This window comes from Sebastes umbrosus, chromosome 20, assembly GCF_015220745.1.
Source record: "Sebastes umbrosus isolate fSebUmb1 chromosome 20, fSebUmb1.pri, whole genome shotgun sequence".
Taxonomy (NCBI): domain Eukaryota; kingdom Metazoa; phylum Chordata; class Actinopteri; order Perciformes; family Sebastidae; genus Sebastes; species Sebastes umbrosus.
This window is the reverse complement of record NC_051288.1, coordinates 4,907,086-4,927,515: the sequence shown is the minus strand read 5'-3', so window position 1 is coordinate 4,927,515 and position 20,430 is coordinate 4,907,086. Positions and strand designations below refer to the sequence as shown.

At 42.5% G+C, this 20,430-nt stretch overlaps 1 long non-coding RNA gene across 5 annotated transcripts in view; it reads right to left on the bottom strand.

Annotated features, from left to right (window-relative positions):
• Positions 1–20,430, bottom strand: part of LOC119479398 — a 379,295-nt gene that overhangs the window by 207,166 nt on the left and 151,699 nt on the right. For all 5 annotated transcript variants that reach the window (XR_005204671.1, XR_005204673.1, XR_005204675.1 and 2 more), the window contains one exon: positions 9,565–9,758. This is a non-coding gene — a long non-coding RNA (uncharacterized LOC119479398). The remainder of the gene's footprint in view (positions 1–9,564; positions 9,759–20,430) is intronic.

Here is a 20,430-nt window from a genome sequence, read left to right as displayed (position 1 = left end):
GAGAGTGAATGGTCATTGAGGCGGCGTTAATGTGTTTGTTCTGGATCCTCGTCTCTCTCTCGAGCGTCCCAGCAGGCTGTGTCATTTGGCAGATATAAGGACTATGTGAGATGAGGGTGAGGGTTAGCAGCTGACTGACAGTTACATTAGTAACCTACGTATGTTCGGTTAAGCACCGTCGGAGGGCTGCCGGCTATATTTCTACCCCATCCTTCTCAGTAGCCTCAGACGATATTGTACTGCATGCATTTCCAGATACATTTGTACCGCAGATTTAAATGGTATATAGAAAAACTCAATCAGTATACTGTAACACAAAACTCTTACAGTTATGTTGCTTTAACAGGTTACCAGCAGATTCCTCTTGATGTCCCTCCCCCCTAGTTCCCTTTAGTATGAGCCTACCTGCTGACACAAAGGCTATAGGATGAAACATTTGACAGGGATGTTGTTCAGTTGAGTAAAGAATACAAAACAAAATAAATCACAACGTTAACAGCATTTTCTGATCATCTGGAATAGCCTAATCCGAATCAAAAAAATAAATGTTTTGTGTTCATTTTGTATTATAATTGCCTTCTTGAAGAACATTTAGAGAGGACCTATTATGCTTTTGTGCTTTTCCCCTTTCCTTTAGTGTGTTATAGTAGTAGTTTTCTGTGAATATGAAATGTCTGCAAAGTTACAAAGTCCAAAGTCCATGACAAAGGGGGGTACTCACGCCCCAGAGAAACACTGCTCCTGAACTGCCTGAAAACGCCTTGCTTGAAGTCCCGCCTTTTCTTCTGTAACGTAGTGATGTCACCAAGTAATATTTGCATAATAGCTGCCTAGCGCCTAGTTTGGCACGACCTGAAACAAAGCTAGTAAGAGCGGAGATGGAATGGAGTCTGAAGAGTTTGCTTTGATGACCAATCACACCTGCTGCGACTAGAAACAAGGTTGATGTAAACCCATCTGCGTCAAATATGCTCCTGACATAGAATAAAAAGTGAGAAAGACTTCTTATGGTGTGCAGGAGTGAAGGTGGATGCGTCAAACAAACACAGGACTTTCAACCAGGAAACCGGTGTTCATGTCCCAGTGTTGTTGAGTTATTGTGAAGGTATGTTAGTGATGTTTGTGATGTGTTTTTTAGTGACATTTGCGTTGTGTTTTTGGCAACATGTTTTTTAGTGACGATTGTGACAATTCTGTTATGTTGTTTCAGAACTTCTTTTAAGCCCAACCATGATGTTTTTTTCCTAAACCTAACTAGTAGTTTAGCTGCCTAAACCTAACTGCGGATGTTACCGTAGTTTTGTGTGTCTTAAAAATGACACACAAAAACAGGTGTACAAATGACGCGGAAAAAAACTATAATGCGTTCTCATGACACGCATAATCTTCTGCTATTTATAAACCTACCAATGAGATCGGGTTGGGGGAACTGCAAAATCGGGTGATCTTTGTGGCTTCATCTTTATAGGTGTCATTGTTTCCTTTTGTTAATATAAAATATTGAAAATGAAGCTTTAAGATGCCAGTCATGAACATAAGTAATTGTTACAGTAGTCATTACAGGTTAGACCAACTATTATATGGTCCATTGCAATTATTTCCACATATTATTCTTCTCTTTTTGACACACAAATCTGTACAACTACTGACTTGGGTTTCCACCATCTTCACTCCTCCAGCCTCTTCATCGCCTTCTTACTCTTTTTCTCCATCTAGCTGCTGACTCACGCCTTCTCTTCTCATTCCGTCCTCACCATCCTATCCGTCATCCATCCAGCTGTTATTTCTTGCTGAATCATGCCCATATAATTTGTCTTCCACTGTTCTCTCTGTGGCCCTCTCAAGGTCCCTCATGCAGAACTGCTGACATGCCTCCAGTCTTCTTTTGCTCCTGCCCTCCTTCACTTATCTCGCCACCCGAATGTGTGGAATTGCCAACGGAGTATCTGAGGTCTGAGAGTTTCGGTGGAGTAAACGTATCCAGGCAGAATCTCCACCCAGAGCTCAACCCGCAACCGCGACCCCAGACCGAGACCCAGAATTTAATCTAGCACACGGTCCCGGGAATTTAATCCAGGGCCGAGCTCAATCAACCAGAAAATGTGACAAGTATGAAAGACCCAAAAAGCCATGAAACCAGAGCCCAGACACCTGCTTTGGCACCAGAATATCGCAGAAGGAGGGGGGGTAATTTCCGTCATTGTTCCACCACGTGGTTTTGCGGAACACTCCAGACGACGACCCACAAACCAAAGCTTTACTTCTGCAGTTGAGTCCAGAACCGAGCGGTTGATGGACTGGAACTCATTTGAATTTTTTCTTCCATCACCTGTTATTTTTTGCTATTTTTTTTAACAACCACGAAAACGAAGAACCAAAAAAGCCCAGACATCTGGTACCGGAGCCGAGCGCGTTTCGGTCTGTATTTCCCCTTTTATTTATGGGACAGAAACAGAACCACACAAATGGGCCGGGGGGAGCTGCTCTTTAACATATGCGCCTCGCCGCAGGAGAGGAAAAATAAACGCACGCCAAACCCTAAAAACCTAAACTAATGCAGGGGCACTCTGAATACGAAATTGCCCATTCAGTATATCCGTGCCGAACGTCTGAATCTTCTGAAATGTGCCCTAATGTACGGTAAAACGGTTTGTTTTTGACAGAACAGCTTGCTCAGACTCTGGTAGTGAGAGAAACATAGGCCTTGACACATGGAGAAGTGTGTAAATGGAAAGACCTGCTCGTGACTTGTCTTTATTACAACTAACAGATATCACACCTACTTTATGGGTGTAGATAACATTAAATCATTTAATGAGTCAACGTAGGGTGAAATGGACAATGCCAAGAGAAGGAGGTGATAATGAGAGAAAGAAAAGACAGCCAATGAAAGAGTGACAGAGACACAGAGTGACAAGAAAGACAGAGAAAGGACTGTGTAATATATTGTATAATATGGAAACAATTACGTCTTGGCGAGGCAACTTTGGCACGGTGTAGCAGATCTGCTGTGTCCAGGATTGTTACTGCCTGCCTCTGTGCCTGCTGGTGTCTCCTCCAACTTAAATATGACTGTGTAAAAGCATGTTACAGGACTCATGTGCATGCACACCGGAACTCAAAAGAAAGCAGGTGATTGGGAACGGAAGATTAAGTAGACAGAAGGGAATAAGGAAGTACGAGAGACAGAGGATAAGGCTAAGTCCCTGCATGATCCAACCATGATCCATCTGCTTGGATTCTTGTCATTTGAACTATAACAGGAAGTGTACAGTACGTGACATACAGTGCTTGCACGTTATAAACAAGCCCCAAGGAAGTGTGGCAAGGCTTTAAAGCCAATTTTCGTAGTGGCCAAACGGCGGTACTACAACGTCCGTGTCCATCACGTGATGCCATTGGGCCCAAAAAATACTTTTTTTCATAGACTTACATTGGGAAAGAGATGTCCGTGAATCAGCAGATCATTTTTTTTTTTTTAAGGTAAATCAACTTCTCGGTATGAACACTTGAATAGCCCTTATATAAATCATTAGGTCCTAAAAGTTGTAAAATGCACTAATACCCGAATCCAGAGTTATTTCCCTTCCTGCGTTCATGTGAATGAGGCCGAGGCTGGAGCGAGGGCTGGGAGGCGGAGTTAAAGGAAACGCCACTGCGCCTGCTCTATGGGCCCAATGGATGCGAAAGATCGCCGGATGATCCGGGTACGTACAGTAGTATGTACCTTTTCGGACGCACTGAGCAGTAATTTACGTCGTCACTTCCTGAGAGCCTCCTTGCCGGTTGGAAACGTGTAACCATGGTAACCCATGCCAACCTCATGTGACCAAAACAACGGTTTGTGAGAATCCAATTCTGAATTAATTTAAAATATATACTATGTTAAGCGAGGGGAAATCTTACAGTTAAATTGAAGCGTTATTGATGTTACAGAGCTGTCCGTCAATGTCCGTCATGAACGTTGTCGTTATTACCGCATTGCATTGTGAGATATTTATGCCGCCGTAAAAATATCCCACATACTGTTTTAGCGTACTAAATAGCTTGTTAGTGCGAAAATTTCGGGACGCAATCTATGTCTGATAGATGCATGAGATTGTAGAGTGTGTGTGAATCTGAGTGTGTGCATTCCTACCCATATGTCGGGGTTTGGGGGAGAAGAACATTGTTCTTATTCTGCCTACGTGCTCGTCATTTATCATGGAGTTTGTTTTATGGCTGAAATATGCAGTTTTAGGCACTGGCCTTCAGTGCACAGCTGCAAGGCAGTGCATCATCCTGCATGAAAGTGGTATTCCTGATGACTTCACCAAGAACATATCACTACTTACAGGTTTGGTCATTTATCAAGGAACTTTGCAGATCTTCCAAACCCCCGTCCCCGTTATTGCAATTACATCTTTGCATTTGTAGGTATTGTTGAAACACAGTACTTAAAGGGTCAGACTGTTGTAAAGGTCATGTGTTTTTTTATTGCTACATGATTCAGGAGTCCTTGGCCATTGTGCAATCACGGTTGCTTGAAATTAATCATTTCACTACAGTCCCTTGCCCCACCCTGCCCTAGCTGCCAAAAGATACCCACAACTGCACCATTACCGCCAACGTTTCCTCTCAGGAAATGAATTAGGACTCTGATTGGCTCGAGTCTCGGCCCTGGCCCAGGATGAGAGAAATCTGATTGGCAGGGAGGCAGCGGGGCCTCGGCCAGAGCGCTCCGCAGGGGGCAGTGCTGAGAACACAGATCCTGTAGGTTACTCACACATTAGATTCAGTGCAGCACATCCTGTCCTTCCAGATTCTGATAAAGCCACCAGGGTTTGTATCTTTAGAAGAGCACAGCAGCAGTTTGATTTTTGATTTTTTTTTCTAGGGAAGAAATTGGCCGGTGGACAGGGACAAACGTTCAGGGGGGAGCGTAGCGTGACTCGCATGCAGAATGCTGAGTCATTTTTCTCTGAAGGGAACACAAGCATCCACAGTAGGAGTTCTGGACTAGGAGGGGGGGGCATATTGGTTAATGTCTTATTATTAACGTTTTTGACAATTTTGGTTTATGAAAGAATACATCGAGTTTTTGTTGTGGGAGTCGCGCCTAGATCTCAGAATCTTCCAAACCCAGTTACCATGACAGTAACATGGGGATGTGTTCGTGAGATAGAAATTATTTCATAAGTAGAATTAAAGTTGTGCAAACCGATGACAAAATGACAAAAAGCACAGAAAACAAAAAGAGGCAACGAGAAATAAGTGCTCTTGTTATTATGACAATATAAATAAAAGTTCATATCAAAGAGGCGTAGTCTATGTCACGAAGCCTCTGCTCAATAACCTTGTGCGGCAGCTGGATTCTTGTGATGTCACGGGATCACACGAGAATCACAGAATCACATATCACACGAAAATCCATCTTGTCAGGCTTCAAGTAATGCGTCCGTGCTCCGGCAAGCCAGAGCACGGACCAATCAGTGTCCTGCGAGGAGCTGCCGGCGGCCGTGAGAGCGTACAGTAGATGCTGCAATAGCATCAGTTGTATCAGAACTGGAGAGTGTTTCTTCACTGAAAGAAGAGCAAAGAACGGCACTGAAGGCTTTTCTCGACAGGAAAGATGTTTTTCACTCTTCTCCAGAGTTCAACTGGCCGAGTATGACAGTTCATTCAATCACCATGTGCTCTCACACCTCAGCTCTACTGTACATGCATACCTGTCTGTCTGTCTGGCTGCTGTTGATTCCAGGCTATAGACATCCTATAATATATTATAGAGTGATACTATGGGCCACAAATAACACAGGAAAGCACTTTAACTATTAACTAACTACTAACACTATGGGTAAATATACACCACCTTAATCCTATAATGTTCCAGTGTGAATATTATTGGAGTATTATAGGCCTACTATAAAGTATAATAAGATAGCAATAAAACCACAGCTGATTATGACTGACAGCTTAACATGCTTAAAGAAATAATGAATAAATAGGAATAAATCGCAGGAGATTGCGGATACCGGCCGATACACATGAAGCTTATGCAGAAGTTCAGTCAGGAAGACTATATGGTTGCACTCTCATTCATTCACATTTATCTCTAGGTCTCTCTCTCATGGGCTATATTACTATGTCAGCTGATTATGGGCATTTCACTCTCAGTGACCAATTCCGATCTTGCCATATCTCCCTAAACCAATCACATCGTTGCTGTCAAAAGTTTCAAACTGTTCTCCTCTCTGCTGCTGTCAGTGTCATTATCAGTGCAAACCGACGTGACCCCTCCACCACCCCATCACCTCCAGATTCATCACATCAGAGCAGTCCTGCTCCACTTCATTCGTCGGATCTGCATCGAATCCTTTCACTACCACCATCACTAGTGTCTAGAGCCGGGGGGAATATTCCCTTACTGCGTCACGTTGGGTCTAAATCGCCAAAGACTTTTCACTATTTTCACATGAATCCAGCTTCTGAATGACCACACTGTGCAGGCGAGGACACAGGTAACCTGCAGTAAAGTGAGAAAGAATCTTCTGATCTAAAACTGACAAACTCAAAAGAGTAGAGTACAGAATACAACTGAACTACGTGCGCCGACCATAGTTCCCTATTCATTTTTCAGCTTTTCCACGGAGCTCATTTGCTCGCCGACAAACTCAGCACAGCAGCTTCAAGACATGTTTCTCTAACTAAAACTACAGACTGCTGACTCTCCAGGGTCAGAGGTGTAGCGTTACACTTTGGCTGTCAGACAAACTGCTCAGACTCGCACAATAACGACATGACGCAGTGCTCGGATGGATGGAGGGACAGACGGAGGAGGGGAGCTGAAAGAATGTAAAAACATGCAGGATGAGAGAAGACTGTGAAAACGAGAGGGAGGGGGGATGGATCGAGAGTGGGATGTCGGGAATAATCGGAATGGGGATGAAAGCGGGTGGAGATGGGAATGGAGAAAGAATGGTAAGATGTGGGACAACGATGTCCTCCCTGAGGCTGATTTATCTGCACAGCCAAAGAAAAACACCAGCTCTTGTGGGCACAGCTGAGGGTGGAAGTCGTGTTTTACACCATCCTCTCTCTCTCTCTCTCTCATTTGTTTTCCCACATATGGATGTGATTTCTAGTAATCTTTCAGGCTTTGTGAAATGACAGCCAGACAGAGAGACAGGAATTATGTTTTGTTGCCAGAACATGACACTCCGCTACAAGATGTTGTGGCTGACAAGGTATGCGCTGACAAACACGCCGACTTCCACTGCTGCATGTTTGGAGCTCGGCCTCTCGGTTTTGTGAAATGTCACCGTTGTGCCGCGCCTCTCCTGCTTATTATTACTCTTTACATACCGAATGTCAATCAAGCTGCAAGAGCCTTAAGAGGAAAGTTGTGGAAATTTAAGGATTGACGTTGGCTCTACCAACGTGCTATCCAACTCCAGTAAAGTGCCCCCAAAAGAAGGAGTGTGAAACTGGGTTGAGATGGCTGGAGAGCTAAAAGGCCCATACCGATCGTTTAAGGGGAAAAAGAAAAAGTAAATGTTCCGAAAATAAACCACAGAAATTATTGCAACCCCTGGGAAACTTGTTAAAAGCTCATAAAACTAAAGTCTGCTATAATACATGAAGCTATAATGGGGATCCATTTCACAGATTTTTTTTTTTTTTTTTTTGCAGGGCAATTTTTTTTTCTTTTCTTTTCAACAGGACGTGGCAAGTTAACGAGGGATTGGCAGCCTCAAGTGTTACAGTGCAGGAGTCCCGAAAGCAAGCCGAAAGCCAAATTGTACAGTCTTAGCTATAGGTTTGACCTTTTGTAGAAACCATCGGTTGGCTAGATGTACATCACGGCCATCCAAGGAGTCTCGCTTCATGCATTTGTTCACATCATCTTGTGAGTTAAATGACACAACAGAAATAATATTGTGTAAAATGAAACTGTACCAGAGGGAAACTACTTTACCTAAAACGTTTCTTGTTGGGAACGAGTTGGGAAAGAGCCAGTGTGCAGCAGATGGTGCTGCACACTGCTGTGCATGGAGTAATAAGACAAGACCTGTGTCACAATTTGCATTCTTCCACACTTACTTCAAATGGTATTTTGAGTGCATAAGTGCATTCACATCATAGATTGTATATAAAGATGGACGAAGTGTTTCCATTTCCGCCCCACTGTACAGAGGTGAAGCCAAAATATCCCGGATACGGGAGCTGCCATCTTGATATTTTGACGTCATTCGGAGCCGGAGTCTGCGCAGTAGTGATCGGGAGGGCTGGAGCCGCCGTATCAAGGTCACCCGCCCGGACCAATCGCGAGCCGAGCACGGCCAATCATGACGTCTCACCCCCTTTTTAATAACATTAAATAACTAATTAAAACCAAACTTATCAGAAACATGAACACTTGAACATACATCAGTGGGATAAGAACTACGTAAAATGACAGAAACCATCTTTGGGAAAAAGTTATTTGACATGTTCTTTGACTATTTAGTTTGGCCCAGGTCAGATTCGTTAACATCGAGGGGCGGGATTTATGAACTATACTGCAGCCAGCCACCAAGGGGGCGATCGAGATGCTTTGGCTTCACTTTTGGGGAGCTGTCATGTCGTCCATCTTTATATACAGTTGATGGTTCACATTGACAAGTATGGAAAAAGGCAGCGCACTATAAGTACCAGAATGATGTCCTCGTAACGGTCAAAAGTTTGAGTGTGGAACACTAGACACTTCTCAACTTCAATAGTTGCCAACTTGGCTACATAGCGGAAGGGGAGGGACCACCAAACCTGTGAAAATGGCTGCTGAGGAAGCTGCGGGGGGTTGTTCCATGGATGTATTAAGAGAACTGGATACAACGTTGGAGGCGGGGCCCCGTTCGTATCCGTTGAGTTACAGGCGTCTCTTTCCCAATGTGAGTCTATGGGGAAAAAGTATTTTTGGGCCCAATGGCATCACGTGACGAACCCGGATGTTGCAGTACCACCGTTTGGCCGCTACGCAAATCGGGATCAACAACTGGCGTTCTTCCTGGGGGCTTGGGTTGCTGCGGTGAACACTGCACTATACAAATGTAGCTTATACATTTATTATTGTATTGTATTGTATTTTTTCACAAATAAGCCGGCAGATATTTTGGTGGGCGACAATCGCGGACAAATGTTGGCGGTAATGCTCCATCCGGTTGCAATTTGCCATTAAGAAGAGGAAGAAGAAGAATTGATCAAATGTTGCGATCATCATTTCCGGTAAGTGCACAAGACTATGCAAGTAAACATATAGTATACGTAGTGCACTACATGGAAGTTAATAACGAAAGTATCTGAATTGAGACGCAGCTTAAGCGTCTACAGCCACGCCAGATGCTCTGTGAGGCCGTAATGCTCATTGTAAAGACACGTGTTGCAACATTTCACCCTCAACTACAATGTCAACCTGCTGCTGGCACTAGAGGGAAAGCCATGTGGTCATTAGGGGTTCATACTTTGGGGACCACTAATGTCTGTACAAAATTTGATGGCAATCCATCCAAGAGTTAGTCAGACATTTCACTCTTTGTCTGTACTTACTGTAAGTAGGTGTTTCACTCCAGTGAAGCAACACATTTTCTGTAAGGTAACTCAAGAAGTGTCCAAGCTTTAGCACAGCACCATCAGCATTGTTTGTACTCACAATCATCAGAAGAACCATGGGGCCCAGGTGGATGATGAAGAAGAAGATCATGGCTAGTGTGAGGATGCCTCGGACCCACCAGTTCTTCCATCTGAAGGAAACACACACACACACACACATTAAAAATACCAATGCAACACAGCACGTAAAGGCAGAGTAAAATACAAGTTCTTATCTTGAGTGGCTGCATTCAATATTCAGTTGGTACATATTAAATGTCCCTCTTTTTTCTTCCCGTAAAAAATATTTTTGAATGACAATCTGCACTGCGAAGCGTTAATATAGAAATTCAAAAAGGATTTGCGGTGACCAGTAACTGCTGTTAGCTTGTATGTAGCCTAGTAGCTAGCAGAACAATGGGCTATCATGGGTCAGAGGGGTGTATTTGGATATCAGTTAGCAAAACATTTTACATTTCCAAAAGTACATTGTTATGATGTAATTTACACAGTTTTCCTCATCTTCTCCCTTATGATCTAACTATCTTCAACTCCATGCTTGCTAAGTTGCAACGGTTTTTGAAATATCAACTCAAAACCCTGAATTACTTGAAATCATTCTTTTATTCATGCAATAATATTCAACTCACGTTATGGAAGCTAAAAGAAGCTAAAGATGCTCTACCACCTGAATCATGCTAGATCTTCCAAACTTTGGTTAATATCCAAATACTTTGATAAGAGTGCATGTAGCATACCCTACTCTGTAGTCTACACTATTTTCCTAGCTTTACGATAATGTATGATGTAATAGTTGGACATAGTTATCTTAAACCTTACAACTGAAATATTAGCCATTTAAATTGTTTTGCAAATGTTCAATTAACCAAAACAAAATGAGCCAAAAAGCCATTCATGAGCTACAGCAGTCTGTTAGTTTGGCTCTGGTTTGTTAGCCTTTTCAGTACGTTGCAAGACAGCTAACAGCAAAAACATGTATTGACATTGTTAAATAACAGTAACCGATATATTATATTCATCATTTTAAATCAAATTTAAAATGTCAGCATGCATCTTGACCAGATATCCATTTTGTTGTATTGTACAACATTCAAACATAAAAAAAGTTCTTCTGCAGTGCTTCATCTACTCAAAACTAGCATCACAATACATATATACACACACACTGGCCCATGTCTGGACAAATTGGAGCTGAGTATGGCCTGAGTCAGAGAAGGCAGGGGCTAGTTGGCTACCGGGGCCTGCTCTGCTTTCAGCCTAAATGCTTCTGATAGACCTCGCTTGAAAAACGACATGGTGTTGAAGCAGTGGAAATCAAGAGCTGCTGGCACAATGTGTTGTTTTAAGTGCCGGGCGGGCGGGGGTAAGGGGGGGGAGCGAAGGGAGGACCACTAAGAGCAGAACATTCCTCTTTTCGCATTGATAGATGGATGTTAACTCTCGCAATTCATCTAGCTCTTGTAAAACACTCACAGAGACAAATTGGGGGAGGGAGGGAGCGAGTGTTCTCGATTTAGAGCCAACGTCGAGTCTCTTCCAATGTCTTCTTCCTCCTCTCCTTCCCATCCTTTCATCTTTCCATGTTACTACATAGTTGCCCTACAGAGGGATAATGTGGTCTAATAGGTTTAACTTGAAAGAAAATGTTTTGTTTTTTTCGCTTTTCTGCCCAATTTTAACAATCTGAAACGCAATTTTTTGAAAATTGCAATGTATTTCTGACAATAAAGAGCCACTCTCAAATATAATCTTCATGAAAGTGCTTCAAAATGTTCTTGCACCTTTGTAAATTTCGATCAATATGGCTCATGCTCTATTTTTTGCTAGTCATGGCCTTCCTCTGTCTTAATATTTCAGGCTCTCATCTATCCAATGAAAAAAGACCTCCGAATCCTGTCATTTCTCCACTCATCTCACCTTTCATTCTGTCCCGAACCAGTCCACCCACATCTCTATTTCTCCCCGACTCCAAGGTGATGAGAGCTGTGATTGATCAGCTTTTCCAGCAGGAAATGAGAGGGCATCTCTCAGAGGCCTGTTTAAACAGCGACTTATACGGTTACAGAGTTGTTCCAGGACAGCCTTTCACGTGACGGGTCGACCTGCGACCGACGTGAGTCATAGTTCCCTATACCAGGTCCTCATCACGGAGGTGTTCCTTGCATGCCAGTGTTGTGCATGAGCAAAGAAACATCAGTGCAATCTGTGTATGTTTGCTTGCATTGCTGTGTTTTTGTCGTTGCACTTACACCCGTTTTTAACTGTGTGCTACTGGTATGATGCTGAGAGATGTATGCCAAATCTCCCTGGCAATTGTGGCAATTTAAGATCATGACATTCTTCTTTTTAGGGATGCACCGATCCGCCTTTTTCAGTCCCAATACCGATAGCGATACCTGGGCTTTGTGTATGGGCCGATACCGAGTACTGATCCTATACCAGTGTTTGTATGCCTCACTGTGTGGAAGTGACTGGGATCATTCTTATATGTGTAAGGCAACTGACTTAAACATTTCTTTCTTAACTTCGTACAACAAAATGTAACAAATAAATACATATATATATATATATATATATATATATTAATATTAATTAACAGGAATTACAAAACAAAGTGTAAACCTATTTAAAGCAGCAACAAATTGGTCAAAACTTAAACAGGAATTCAAATTCCGGTATATAAAGTAAATAGTTGATAAACATATAGAATTGAATAGATTGGCCCCATTGTCAACGATACCTGATCCAGCTATTTGAGTCAATATCGGCCCGATATCCGATCCTGTATCGGTGCACTTTTGGGTTACTGTCTTTTTAGCTCCATTTTGGTCACCACCAACTCTTGAAGGAAATATCTGGCTCTTTAGCTGCTAATTGGTCCACTTTATTCACTCGCTAGTTGCTAACTTTGTCTGTCTGCTGTTTGGTGCTGAACAGGTATAGCGGGGGTTTATCAAGAGCTTTTTCACTGCAGCATGAGCTCTTAAAAATTTGGTTCCTTTACAACAAAACTGCATTGTCAATTACGTTTCGAGGGAAACATACTTTCTCTGGGATTGTGTTTTTTTTTTTACTTGTACGTTTCTAATCATAGTTTGCAGAAGTCCACGTAGGGATGAGGTCAGGGTTGATGGATGGGTAAAACAAGCACTGGACTTTTACCCAGGAGGCCGCTGTTTGTGTCCAATGTGAAACCAAAAGTCAACGTTGACTTACTTTAATTTACGTCCGTAACTTAAGTTATGTAACAAACATTCTTGTTTTAAAGCCAAACCATTATCTTGTTCTAAACCTAACCAGGTAGTTTTGTTGCGTTTTTGTTTTGTTTTGTTTCCATTTACAATGTTAACCACGTGTTTAAAACTACGACAGTAACTGTAATGCGGCAGTAAATATGTTTCCCTCGAATCGTAACTGAGAATGCAGTTTAGTTGTATGGGAACGTCATGTTGTAGGAGACAGGGTTCATCACAGAAAAAACAGCTGGCTGCTGCGGCCAGAAATGACGCTGAAAAGAACTGTGAGACTCAACCAAAACAATAACGTCGTGGGCTGTTAAACCAAACAATGAGTTAAAAGACGCTAAAACCGGCCGTAGAATTGAGGGGAACTGCAAATTTATGTGTGGGTTTGTCGCTACGAATTTGATCCATTGTTATAATAAAAATATTGATGATAACGGCTTTAAGTTTTGACTTTTTAATAGGATACCAATACCAGCATCTGTGACATGAACCTGAGCTGCCGTTCTATTCCAGGTGCCTTTTCATTTTCCACCGAACATCATTCACATCGGGCTGGAAAAGCATCTGACATAACAGTCCAATCATTATGAGACGTTAAAACTCTCCACTGAATCTCAGGCTTAAAAATCTGTGGGCGAGGCTGCAACATGATATCCCGATTTTCGTCATACCAGACGAAGGAGGGGACGGTGGAGGACACCAACAGGCCAGTATCGGCCAATATATTGGCAAACTAATATATTAGTCTAACCTGAGCGTCTGGATTTACTCTTTATGATAAATGAGTTTTAGACGAGTAATAACCAATGTTCGCCGCCAGTTGGCTTCTCCCAATAATTAATCAAGTCAAGTACCCTGGAAAGAAAAAAAAAAAAAATACAAAATATTCATTTGTGTCCAAGTTTACTATTCCGCCCATTTACTCTTGAAACCTTCAGGAGCGCTAATTCACAGTGAACGTAGTTCCAGATCTTGATGTATGGAACAAAACATAAAATAAATACACTAAGAATGTGGTTTGAGATGCTTCTATACGGCTGCTGAGGCAGCATTGTTACCGGGTGGCTTCACTTCCTCATCTGCCACAATGATTCATACTCATTGTTAATTAATAGGAATCCACATACACACACACATCCAGGAGAGAATTTAACCAGAGCAATTAGGGTCTGAACGTTCCCGGCATCCACATTAACGCCGGCCCCAAAACACAACACACCTCATCTTGACAATTACAAGCTCTGAGAAAAAAACCCTGACAGAAGAGGAGACAGGAAAAGAGTAACGGTGAAAAGGAGTTTGTTTCTTTTAATTCAAACCAGACTTCCATATCTGCGGCCCCGTTTGCGGCTGGTTCCACCTCTGAGGCAGAGGCGGCACAGCGCAGGATACTGGGGAAATGAAACCCGCAGTATTAGTCTCCCCAACACTGCATATTAATCAGCATTTAATAAAAGGAAAATAAATTGCCCTCCACTCCAAATATTATGAGTGTGAAGCTACCTTTATTTTCATTTCACTGCAGGTTTTTCCTAAAAAAAAAATCTAAAATAAACAGCCCCGTTGAAAGAAGGAGGGAAGGAGGGATGGAGACGTATGACTGGGGGATTAATGTACGTGTGTGTGTAAAAAACAGAAAATCTGAAATTAAATAAACACAAGTTGATGAGGAGTTGGGCCTTTGACGCGCCTTGTTCGGGTCAGAAACTACTCCAGATCGATGTTTTAGGACACAAAGTTTCCATGTTAGAGTGGTGGCTACCTTCCAAAGGTCTCCTTTTCCACATGTGATTTAAAACAAACATGGAAATGATTTCATGGATTGATTATGCCATTGCTGAATGTAAAACTATGATTTATTGGTCTGTACAGATTTCAAGTAAGCAGGATAAAGCACTGTAATGCAAAGGCTATATCTGTTTATTTACAAAAACATCTGTATCCATGTTCGGATGATTATACATGACTTATACCACAAGTTGGTATAAATCTTCTATTCATTTTCTTTTCTTTCTTGTTCAATGTTGCTATTTATACCCCTGATATGTGCTGCCCACAAAATATTAAAAAAACACCATTTATAAGATTATATTTTATCCACACCTAAATCAATGAAATAATAAAGCCTGATTTATTATTAATGATTTATTAAGCTGCGTAACAGTGTATGGTCCAGGTGGGAATGAGTAGTGGAAATAGAACAGGAGGTTTTAGCATTGGGAAAATACAAGTCAGAATTGCATTGGGTCATATTGCATGTTTTTTCTTTTAAACAAAACTGGAGGTTGGTTGTTCATATAATGGGAGGAGGCCCAGATTAATGAAAAGTTGAGACATATTGCATAACAAAATATAAGTATCAGGGCTGTCAATCAATTAAAATATTTAATTGGGATTAATCACATAATTGTCCATAGTCAATCCCGATTAATCGTCCATTTTTTATCTGTTCAAAATGTACCTTAAAGGGAGATTTGTCAAGTATTTAATACTCTAATCAATGGACATGGGTTAATATGCTTGCTTTATTCAAATATATGTATATATTTATTACTGAAAATCAATTAACAACACAAAACAATGACAAATATTGTCCATAAACCCTCACAGGTACTGCATTTAGCATAAAACATATGCTCAAATCAAAACATGGCAAACTCAAGAACAACAGCTGTCAGTGTGCTGACGTGAATATGACTTGCCCCCAAACTGCATGTGATTATCATAAAGTGGGCATAGGAGACTCATGGGTACCCATAGAACCAATTTTCATTCTGATATCTTGAGGTCAGAGGTCAAGGGACCCCTTTGAAAATGGCCAAAAATGTATAAGATTTGGAGCTTTATTTAGCCTCTTTATCAACAAGCTAGTATGACATGGTTGGTATAAATGGATTCCTTAGGTTTTTTAGTTTCATACGATGCTAATCTTCAATCTAGCTTTAAAACTGAACCCACTATGACCTGCAATTTGCATTAATGCGTTAAAGAAATTAGTGGCGCTAAAACAAATTTGCGTTAAATCTGAGCATATTGTTTTTTATGCCTACTGCAGTACCTGTGAGGGTTTCTGGACAAATTTTGTCATTGTTTTGTGTTTTTAATTTATTTCAGTAATAAATATATACATACATTTGCATAAAGCAAGCATATTTGCCAACTCCCATGTTAATAAGAGTATTAAATACATGAAAAATCTCCCTTTAAGATACATTTTGAACAGTTAAAGTTTTGTTGCGTGGCGTACAAATAACACGCGGAATGCCCATGTGCCCAAAGTTGTACTATTTATACATTTTCCCTTGAGATTGGGTTGCTGAAAATACACATTCTGGAGTTGGAGTTCAGTGACTGCTGGGCTTACTATTTTCTAGACTCCGTTAAGATATCGCTCAATTTTACGGATAATGCATAAATCACATTGTAAATCCTAACATATGGCTTTGCATGACACCTATAGAAAGACTTTTCATTTCAGCTGATATGATGACTTTAGTGATAACTTTAACAGCTCTTCTGTAAACTCAGTTAAATAAACAAAAGTGGGCTTTTGTTTTTGGGATAACAGTCCATCGGACTGTGAACTTTCGGAACAATGGGCCTTCGGAGCAATTGCATGGCTCTATTGAATGTCACCGTTTGGCAAAACAACATCATGGAAAGTCATTTACATCCCTATTACGCAGGATAATGTACTAGAGTCGCCTGTTCAAACCCCTGACCCGGCTGGAAAATTAAGTAATGCCACCTCCTCCTTCCACGACTTGTGTTGTCGTTGAGCAAGGTGTCGGGCAAGGATGTGACTGCTGATGTGCGGTTGACAGCAGAAAGCTCTGGTTGCATTGAGCAGCCTCCATGTGTCAATGTGTGAATGTGACACAGGACATCGCTGGAAAAGGTCAATTGTGCGTGTGTTGGACTCTCCCTGAATAAATAAAGGTTACAATTAAAACACAGTATGTAGGGAGCAGTCCCTAACTCTTATTTTATGTCAGCTCGAGACTTAGCCCTGCATCTTTTGTTGCCAAAAACGCAGCGCTAACTGCATGTGCAGCATTAAAACTGAAGCGTATATACTGAGCAGACACACCTCTGTTCAGAAAGGTATCCACGAGTGTGAACAAGTCCAACACACACTCGCTCAGACGCCACGCTGCACACACGCTGACACACTGCAGTCCTTTTACCTGCGGGCTCAGCTCTTGCCCCGAGCCTGTCTCAAGTTACCTGTTTTCCTTCGTGTGAGTGTAAAGTGTATTCATATGCTCCTAAGAGGGCTGAGATTGGAAGGAGACTGTTTTCCCAGTGATAAAAATCACTTGGCACCTAGCGAGGAGCCGGCATCGCAGCGCAGGGACAGGACAGCGCAGAATAGAACAGCACATCGCAGCACGGCGCAGCAGCCGCTCTCTGGCACCGCTTCAGTGTACACAGGCAGGAGAGGAGGACAAGCCACACATGGGTCTGAAGCAATATCAGGGTTCTGCTACTTAACCGCCGGGTTAATAGGTTGCATACTTTATTTTCAGAAGGAAAAAGAGGGTAAACACTGGCAATAAATAGAAAAATACCTTCATGTAAAGAGAAATCTTGTGGCCATAGCAAATACGGATCAGTACAGCAGCTACTGTGCAGGCCATACTTTCATCCTTTCGCAACGCTACAATAGTGTTGCAGATAATTCTTCCTTGAAGAATTATTACATAGGAAATATAAAAATAGTACACTGGAACGTAGCTGTCTCTCAATCAGGGCCTGTATCTATCAGAATTGTGCTTAAAAGGCCCCGACACACCAAGCAAGCCTAGTTTTTGTGGTGTGTCCCGCACCGTCGGCTCTAGTCCGCCCGTGTTGGAGGTTTTTCAGCCGATTCAGCACGTTGAGTCGGCGGGCGAACTCGTCAGTGAGTGAAATCACTCTGATCAGCTGTTCGGCTTAAACGAATCAGTACACGAGAAGAGAAACGGACGTGAGGAAAGCAAGCCAACGAGTAAAGTCAAGAGGAAAAACACAGAAGGCTCTTATCATTTTTCATCCTCATCTGATCATTCCAACACACAAATATTTTCACAACGATATGGCCATCTGGAATGAAGCTAAGCGGTGAGTGAGAGGGATGTGAAAATGGTCGGCAAACTCCGCTTTGTTTCACGTACGTATCATAAAAACAGCTTGTAAATCCGCAGTCCTCGGTCTTCCGGTTTCCCTTTTTAAATGACGAATACAGAAAACCGCGAACCTGCTGGTGTGGAGAGTTATTTCCTCTCGAGCAGGCGCAGAGCGTACGTGCTAACTGGCTGTCGGCTGTAGTCTTTACGGTGTGTTCGGGTGAAACTTGACAGCCAAAACAAAGGCGACGTGAGGCAACGCAACAGACGGCCTTCGTCGCCGCTAGTTTTCTGATGTCGGGCTGCTGTGTAACCAGTTTAAGAACAAGCCAATTTAGGAATAAAAAAACGTTATGTTAGTGACGTGTTTTTTAGTGACGTCTGTCACGTGATTTCTGTACTTCTGTTACGTTGGTTCCGTATATAAACTCGCAAAAAAAAGTTTGGAAATTTGTGTTTGGTCGATTATTTTTCTGTTGTTACAATGCTAATTGTCATTGTATTTTACATCGTTGGAAAGCCTGTTTATTTTCCTTCACAATGATGTCCAACTTGTAAGGATCATGTATTTGTGGGATGAGCAGCACAGCTGATTATGTGATTATATGATTATGTGGGTAGCGCCCAAGTGAAATTTACCAAAATTCTCTGCTAATGCTAAACAGTGTATTCTCCTGCTGGTATGTGGAGTTTGCGAGTGATTGACAGCTGCTCAGAGACGGCAGACCCCAGATCAGCTCTGATTGGTTGTTTTCCTCCGGTCTGTGAAATCTTTCAGATACCATTAGGAGCACTGGAGGACACAGAGGCACATGATTTGTTTTCACATTATCTGTCTCATGCACTATTGTCAGGATATAGTGACCGTTTTATAAAAATAGCCTTTTCTAATCATTATTTGCTATAATTCTACCCACTGCTGCTTTAAAGTGAAAGATTTTTACTTTTGTCTTTCATTCAAGTCCAAAAATTTACTTGTAACAGTTTGATAAACATCAGCCCACACGATTACCAATCCCCTCTGACAGTTGAAAATGAAAAAAAAAAAAAAAAAGAATCCTCTGGCATGCATGGTACGGCATATTCAGCACTGGTACCTCCACAATAGCTACAACTTGACCTCTCTTCTGGGGATCATTTCCTCTACTTGAAGACTTCAAGAGAGCCCGCTCTGTGTGTCCCACAAAGAGCATTTGTGCTACGAGGCACTGCATGTTGTCTTATGGGAAGTTGTCTAAGCTTCCTATAAGCCCATATTACTTAAGACGGGCGTCAAAAGGCTTTGCCTTGTGTTTTTCCTGTGCATTAACACTATGTACAGAACCAAACGAGTTCATTAAAAAGTGCTACTTCCAAGCAAACACCTGCGATTGCCAAAATAAAGGTCTTTGATATGAAACAGTGCTGATGTATGTCTGGCTGACGTTTGGGAATAGCAGTGCCACCGTTGCCGGTTTGCAGAAGCTTAGTGCCTATAGGCTTCCTTATTAGAATCTTAAAACTTGAGTTGCATGACAAACACAAGGCGCTTCACAATGCCAAGTGCGGGCTCAAGGTGAGGGATTAGCTGCAATAAGCCAACACTTTGGCCCCGTCCACACACAGAGTCGATGTGTCTTAATGGCAGAGGTAAATTGAATACTTAAGCTGGGCACACATAGGTCTCCATATCTTCACTCGCAGCCACCTACATCGCAGCTTCACCTGCCAAACCGCACGGCTGAATGAGCCTATGAGATAGACAGAGTGCTCACTGTACGTATGGCCCTCTGCTTACTCCACTGCTCACTCACCACAGCGGGCTGGTGCTCGAGGAGGGGGTCCCGGTGACAGGGGGGCCAGTGTTACCCTTTAGCCTCGGCTCATTCGCCGTGACGGGGTTTAGACGTCATTCAATCGTGGGTTTAATTCAAATTTTTCTTTGTCGCTGTATGACCGTTGTTCCGCTCCGTTCTTCCCGTCTTTCGCCCCCTCGAGTGGCAATATTTGAATCCTCAGATGGCCCTGCAGTATCAGTTCTTTCCTGAAACACTTTCTCCATCACCCCAGTCTCGTTCTCTTCTTCACCTGATGAGAAAGACGTCAGCGGACATTCCTGCATTCCTGGGTGTTAGGTGCCGCTTTATTAAAAACCCCAGAGACAGAAACGGCGATCGCTTTCAGCGTGTCCCTGTCTCTTTCGCTCAGTCTTCCTCTCATTTTGTCTTCGTTTCCCTCTCTGTCACATTCAAACCTCATCAATTTTCTCCCCGCCTACACGCTGGCATCATCTGGCATCGTGATTCGCACGGTGTTTACCTGGCACGCTCTTCTTCGGCGGTCACATCCGCCCACCCTAGTCACCCTTGAGTCAACATCCCCATCGCTTCCCCGACGTCGTCCGGTTTCCATCCAGCGCCCAGGCCAAGTTCCTCCCGCGGCTCCCCAGAGGCGGCTCACCGATCCTGGGT